Genomic DNA, 8,110 nt, shown 5'->3' on the forward strand with positions numbered 1-8,110 from the left:
GAACCGTTTTGCTTATTTCTGTGAATTGATCATTTTCTCTTTTTTTATTGTGGCTCCATACGGAAGTTTGGATTTAGATTTTATTGGTGAGGATTTAAAAGCCTGACACCTGCCCCCATCTCTAAATATTCTGTTTCTAATCAACGGTTGATGGATGGTTTTTCACGATCACGGTGATGTGATCCCTTAAGTATTTGGAGGCCCAAAATAAACTATAAAATACATAAATGTTATTGTCCCATTAGATAAAATAATGGGTAATTCAGTAAGGGTGGTGGGGGGGGGTTACAGGTTAAAAGGTTTGAAACCCCTGGTATAGAAATCAGTTCCAGAATGTGATAACCTTATTTAGCTTTAATTTCTTTGGCTGAATTATAGTACATTGCAAGTCAAATATGCAGTTCTTTAACCATCCTTTATTTCATTTTTGGGGAAAAAAAACTTGTTCAGTAAAATTAATTCAGGAACTGCGTTTATGAAAGCTTGTCAAGTAGATTGGAGCGCATTTAATCGTGAACACTGACCCTTATTGAAATAAATCTTTGCATATTATTTGATTAGGTAAGTAAAAAAATCTGGAAATTAAATAAGATGCACTTCTAAAAAACGAAACTGTAGTTTCAAGTGCAATATCCACTACTTCATATATATAAGTATGTAGGTTTATTTTATGAGCCAAAATATTTATTCATTTGCAGGATCTTTTTAAACAAAAAATTATTTTAAGAAATGTTGACTTGTTTTAGGTCAGAGTTTTCTGTTAATGTAAATATAAGTAAGCCTTTTAGAAATGCTAATAAAAATCAAAAGACTTTATAATACATTAAGTCTTGTTAATAGATTGTGGATCTGTGCATCTCTGCAGCTCCTCCAATGGAACGATAAACCAATTAGTGCCTCTCTAACAAATGTTATCTTTGCCTGCCCAGTGTCTAGATTTAGATTTTTGATTATTCTGTTACTATTTCTATTTTTAGATTTATTGATTAAAATTCGGAAATACTCGGAGATCTATAATCTTCATTTGTAATTTAATTTATTTTTTATTTAAGTAAGAGGTAGCTGAATAAAGGCAATTTAGGACATAATGCTAAACTTCTTGGTGTGTATTTATGAAAACGTTTCTAAAATTGTTTTTTTTTTTTCTGAAGTTCTGCACAGCTTAATGTTGTTTTATCTCATAAAATCCAAATTAAATACACAAAGTTTGAAAGTTTATTAGAAATCATGAAATAAAAGGTCAAATATGAAAACGTATATGGGGTGCAGCCTAAACCACATTTTTGTGCACGATTGATTTTGAATAAACGACGTCTAAGATCTGAAAGGTTTGTGTGCTCGCTTTAAAACGAGGAATACTGAAAGCTGATTTAGACCAGAAAGCTCCAGTCTGGTTTGAGTGAGACCTTTGTCCTTTCGTGCTCTCACATGATAATGTTGGACTATGAGATTCTGTGTGAGATAGGAAGTAGTTCAACAGAACAGAAAGCTAACCTGCTCACTTCAGACCTGACTTAGTCGGTTTAGTCTGCTGCAGAGACACAAGTTCAACATTCTTCAACTTTAAGAAGTTTAAGGAAGGTTTATATTCAGTTTAAATTTCTATCTTTATTTATACACTTGGGCTGCAAGCATACAGATACAGAATAATAAAACCATGAACAAAAACAGCATAAAATTGATTCCTGGTAAAAGTAGAGGAGATAAAATAGCAACATCTTCACTAAAAATGTGTGGTTACTTTTTTTCTTCTTCTTTTTGTTGAGAGTTTAGCTTCACTGTGAGCTGTTGAATATTTAGCGATTTAGAGAACTGCTTTAACAAGTTAGCTATTTTTCTGCAGCTGTCAGCAGGTATTCCAGACCAGGAAGATCAGAATCTGTTCCAAGATTTTAAAAAATTTTCATTGTTTTGCCTCAGAAAGATGTTCAGTGTTTCCTCTCAATCGTCGTGTTGGGTTACTGTTCAGGTATTAGGCTGGCCGCTCCATAACTTTGACCTTTTGTTAGCAAGATGCTGCGAAAACTGATATCTAAGTCAAATTTTCTTTAAATAAATGTGTTCTCCCCAGTTTTTTAGCTTTTAAGTAAGATAATTTTACTATGGATTAAGATTATTTATGTTTAAAAAAAAAACAACTCAAAAATATAATTCAAGTGCATAATGTATATATATATTTTTTTACTGGCAGAAATATTCATTCCATTGGTAGATAATTTATTAACATCCGCAAATTAGTGAAAGACACTTTTTTCCAATAGATATTATATTATACTGAAATTTTATTTATTTTTAGATCAGTTTTTGCAGTGTAGGATTAATTCGTAGAATCATCCATTTCAGTTTCCTATTCCTCATAAAGGCAACATTCAGAGCTTTGGTTGGCTGAAACGGATCAACTATCTCTGGGATGTCAGAAATGTTTCTGACCCTGCAGTCTGAGAAACCTCAATTTACATTTGTTCCTTATTCAGCACAATGAGGTCTGAATTCATGTTTCGCGGCCGTCAAACAAACTGTTAGTAATTCCTAAAGGCAGAATAAGCACAAGGGTTATTTTCCCACATATAGGAGATTTCTATGAAACATCAGCTGCAGGCCACACCTTCAGAAAGAGTAAACACCAAGGGTTGCCAGATCACTTAGTTTCAACATTCAAACATGCACATTTAACTGGCTGGTATAGATAATTAAATGGTTAGTTTCTTACACTGATGTCTCACTCAAGCACCCAGGAACCTTATGTACAGGAGAACCAGATATGTAAACACAACCTCTGTCTATTATTCACTCAAGTTTTACCCAACAGTCGATCCTTCCCTAAGTAAAAAAAAAAATAATAATGACTATTCATAGTAGCTTCATCTGGTCTGTTCCTGTTTGGATGTGACACCATCCTTTAGAGAACTATCAACTGTGCTGTGCTTGGCCTGTTTTTCAGTGTACTCCTGTTTCTCTGAATGTGACTCGTTGGATGTGCTCTCTTCATCCTCTGAAATGGGAGCTGGCTCGGAGCTCGTCTGCCCGGCTGTGTGTTTCCTTGACAGGGCCACCTTTGACAGTTGCCTTTTGAATCTCTGCTTCTTTTTGTATCTCTGCTTCTGTCTCCTCGAACCCCAGTCGGCCTCGGCAGATGGCCGCTCACACTGAGCCTGGTTCTGGTAGAGGTTTCTTCCTGTTAAAAGGGAGTTTTTCCTCTCCACTATCGCTACAAGCATGCTTAGTGTGAGGGATTAGCTTTAAGTCGATGGTTTTCCTTAGATAGAAAACTTTGAACCAATCTGACTGTATGATCTGCTTGAATTGTCTCGGTATAGTGCCTTGAGATGATATGTGTTGTGAATTAGCGCTATATGGATAAACTGAATTGAATTAAAAGTAAATTTGAGTCAATATCAACATCCTGTGTTAGTATTGCCCTTATGGGCGAAATCTGATATTTACTGATGTAGTGAGAAATTTGGTGTGTATTCTTTTAATGAACAGAAGAACCCGTATGCCAAACAAAAACTCTAAAACCCCATGAGTTCCACATGGAGTGCGTTTCCTCGGAATCTGTTACCGCTATTCTCTTAAGACATACTGAGTTTTTCTTTCTGCCTGGTTCTTGTATGGAGGAGTCTCTTAAGTTTTTTTTCATCTTCTTCCTCCCACATCTGTTTCTCATTAGTATCCTGCCCTGTGCTGTAATGTGTACAAAAAGGATGTGATAAAGTTCTGCTCGTTGCATATTCACTTATGCTGTTGAACGCTGCTTGCCTTCGAATAAACTCAGAGGCGGGACGGATCTTCTCTAGATTTATTAAAACTTACTGCTTTGATTGATTGATTATTGCATCTCCAAAACACTATTATATGTTTCTCTCTCCTACCCTTTGGTGACCATGAAAAACCAGAAACAGAACTGACAATGTTTTTCTGCTTCAGTTAAACACCCATAAACCTGAGCTGCATCACAATCACTGTCACATGACCAAACAAATACCACATGACTGACCCCCTCCCCCTCAGCAACAAAAACACCAACTGCATGGAAATAAACACTGTGGTTGATAGAGGCCCTGCTTCACCTATTGGGCCAATACCAATATGTGTAACATTATACTGATAGGAAAGCTGATATATAATTAAGTTATCTTTATCTTTTTTTTAAGCTCCTAAGCAGGAGTGCTGATACAAAGCGTGGAATAAAATCCAGATTACTGACATTCTCCAAATATTCATATACATGATCTCTTCTTAACTGGACAAATATGGGTAGAAGTTAAAACCTGAGGCTCCATATTTTGATAACTGGTGATATCTTCATGTTTACGGTAGCAGTGCTCACTGGTAACTCTAGACTTCTTTTGAATACCATTGAGATTATGACTCGGTTAGCTTTGATACTATATATAATTTCTTTGATCCATTTTCAATTCAGTTTATTTCTATAGTGCCAATTCACAACACATGTCATCTCAAGGCACTTTATAGTTCACCAGATCATACAGTCAAATTGATTCACAGTTTTCTATCTAAGGAAAACCAGTTGATTGCATCGACTCAATGACTCAAATGCCATCCCTCACACTAAGCATGCTTGTAGCGACAGTGGAGAGGAAAAACTCCCTTTTAACAGGAAGAAACCACCAGCGAAACCAGGCTCAGCGTGAACGGCCATCTGCCGAGGCCGACTGGGGTTCAAGGAGACAGAAGCAGACATAGAAAAAGAAGCAGAGATACAAAAGGTAACTGTAAAAGGTGGCCCCGTCCAGGAAACACACAGCCAGGCAGAAGAGCTCCAAGCCAACTCCCATGTCAGAGGATGAAGAGAGCACATCCAGCCAATCACAGGGAGAGAAACAGGACACTGGAAAAACAGGCAGATCGCCAATATCTATAAACAAAGGTGTTGAGGGCAGCAGCACAGCTGATATTTCTCTCCAGGATGGTGTCAAAGTCAAAAAGGAACAGATGAGGCGAAGCTAAAATGATAAAAGGAAGAAAGAGCATAACGTTAGAGAATAAACTAACAGATTCTGCAGAGTGGAAGAATAGAGATAGAATGAAGCAAAATTATGAAAATAGGGGTCTCTATGTCCTCCAGAAGTCTAACCCTATAACTATAGAGATAGCTCAGGATAACCTGAGTCACTCTAACTATAAGCTTTATCAAAAAAGGAAAGTTTTAAGCCTAGCCTTAAAAGTAGACACATTTTAACACGTTTTAAAATGTTTTTGTCGCTTTGAAAATGTTTGAGAACATTTTAGCAGACAAGCGTATCAGGGTCTCATTTGTTTTTCTCTCTCCAACATTTTGCTTTTGAAATAAAGGTATGCTGTTTCATCTAAATGGTAATAACCCATCTCATTGTGGTTTTCAAAGGGAGTACACTTTAGCCAGTATTTATATTTGATGCCTTTATCCTCTAAAAAAGGCGAAATGTTATGCCTGTTTTAATTAAATAATTCACACCATCATTCTGAAAATGCCCCCTTTCAATTAATAATTAAATTACTCAGCATGTGTTGCATCCATGTCATGGTTATTAGGCCTTTTTTGTCACCCAGCCACTCCTCGTGCAAAATTATTTTCCATATGGAAATATATAGTTTCTAGCTGATCTGGTTCTGTTGCTCTGCTGCTATTCTGAACACATCAATATCAGAATCGCACAATAGCAGTGAAACTGTTCTAAAAATGTTTGAGGTGTGAAAGCATCACCAGGTTTTAAGTTTCAAGTGTCCCTCATGTTTTTACAAACTACATTTATTCCTTGTTCGCTTTTTATTTCCACGTTCAAGTCAAATATAGAAATTCAGAAGGACAAATATCCCATACTGAAGAGTGTTTAGGGAACACATTCAACCAGATTTAAATTATCCTGACATAAATGGATAAAACATCTTTGTTTCCTGATGCTCTTTTTCATTTCTGTGCTTCCCTAAATTGATTAAAGTATCACTGGAATTGAAGCCAATGCAGTAAATTCCACTCTGATATTCTGATTTCCAGCTTCTGTATTTTAATTACAACATTGTGACTGACTACAGCTATATTCTAGCGTCTGATCAGAGCCAAACGAAAAAAGGGAAACGTAGATGAACGTTAAGAAGCAGAGTTGCCTTATTTGGTGGTTGCCTTTCCTGTTTTTCCGGTCACGTCAATTCTGAGTCATCTGCCTCTTTAAAATGCTGCGTTCAGGGACTCACTGCACATTCCAGGCCTTCTAGATATTTCCAGCTTAAGTATTTAGTAAACCCTTCGTGGGTGCAATCTTTTGATCTCTCCCCCCCATTACATTCAATCATATTCTTAAACACTTGTTTGGGCCCCAGTAGCAGCATTCAGAGACTGAAATATCCCCTTCCATCATGCAAATATGACATCAAACTATCATAAAGTTGTTGTGTATTTGACCTTTCTCTTTTGTATTTGACCTTACACTTCAACTGTTAGAACATCAGAACATTTGTTTGGTTATCTGTACCTTTAGTGTCCCGCCCTCCCTAAAATAAATGCCATTAAGTTAAAATAGAGGTGGGTAACGAATAATTGATTCAACAAAATTTCACTCAAAAAAAAAAGTTGTTTTAAACGCTCTGATGAAAAAAATTAAATTCTGCTTTTGGTTTCTGGGTTGATAATAATCAGTGGTGTCAAAAGTACACACATTTGTTACTTAAGTAGAAGTATAGATTCTGCAGTTTAAAAACACTCTGGTAAAAGTTGAAGTATCAACTTGACCTAAAGTAAAAGTGAAAAAGTACGTGCTCCAAAAAAAAAAGTATTAAGTAACCATAAAAAAAAAGCCAGATGCCACTATATGAATTTTAAAGCTAAATTTCTCGACTATTTTAAAAATTCTTTGAGATAGGGCAAAGGATGAGGGAGGTCTTCCTGGTCCGTCTCCCGATACGCTCTTGCCTGTGTCCGACCTTTCAGACATTTCAACATCTTTTTCTGAATCCGACTTCTGATGATTTCCTTTGCCGTCAGCACAAATTTGACAAATAACTAACCAATTAGTGTTTGCGTTATATGACTCATCCAATTAAACTAGTTTACACTAGATGTGGATGGCGCCACATCTGCATTGGAAGGCGCACATGATGTAAAATTAATAATTAAAAACATTAAACTGAAGCCAAGAGTACCAAATGTTTTTTTTAAATAATGTAAGGTATGGCAAGTACAGATACTTGTGTGAAAATGTAATGAGTAGAAGTCAGAAGTATGAAGAAAAATAAGTAAAGAAACCTAAAAAGTGTACTTAAGTACAGAAACGAAGTATTTGTATTTCCTTACTTGACACCTGTGATAATAATATAGAGACACAAAGGTCAAGCTGAACATCTTTATTAGGTAAATATTGGCTAATAAGGTACTCTGTACAGACTTCCATGCATAAAGATTTAAGAATCTACTTCTAAAAATGAATAAAAACTGTAGGTTTCCTGTTATAAATGACTGTTTTGTGAGTAACAGTGAATAGTGACACCGCATGAAGTCTGAACTGGTACTGCTGGAATCCAATTAACTTATGATAAAATTAAGATATGCTGAAAATAACTCTGACAGAGGCCTGGTGCCTTAAATAGCACCACCAGTGAGATGATCTGAGATTGAGTTTATAACCATTTATTACAAATGACAGAAGTTTAACAAATACTATATTGGATAACAAATAGAGTTTAATTGATTTTTACATACTTTTTTTTGGATAGTAGCATTATTGGATGACAAGTCAATGAAACTAAACAGAGGCAAGTTGACAGGTTTGTTTTTGCTCAGTGATGTCTTTTTTTATGCATCTTTCAGTCCAGTTTTTACACAAGCGTTCTGTGCATTAAGTGATTATTTGATCAGGAGACTGTTCATTCTGTTCTAATGGCCTCATGTTGTTATTAAAAACAGACCATGCCAAATAATTAGACACAAACACTTTCTGCTTAGACTCATGCTTTAAAACTTATAAAAATCAAATGCTCTTTAAAACTTGTATGCTTCGATTGTAATATTTATAATGCTGAATATTCCAAACATGTTTTCCCAGGTGTCATATTGGGGGATCCCAAAATATTCCTATATATATATATATATATATATATATATATATATATATAT

This window comes from Cyprinodon variegatus, unplaced genomic scaffold, assembly GCF_000732505.1.
Source record: "Cyprinodon variegatus isolate N-32 unplaced genomic scaffold, C_variegatus-1.0 Scaffold173, whole genome shotgun sequence".
NCBI lineage: Eukaryota > Metazoa > Chordata > Actinopteri > Cyprinodontiformes > Cyprinodontidae > Cyprinodon > Cyprinodon variegatus.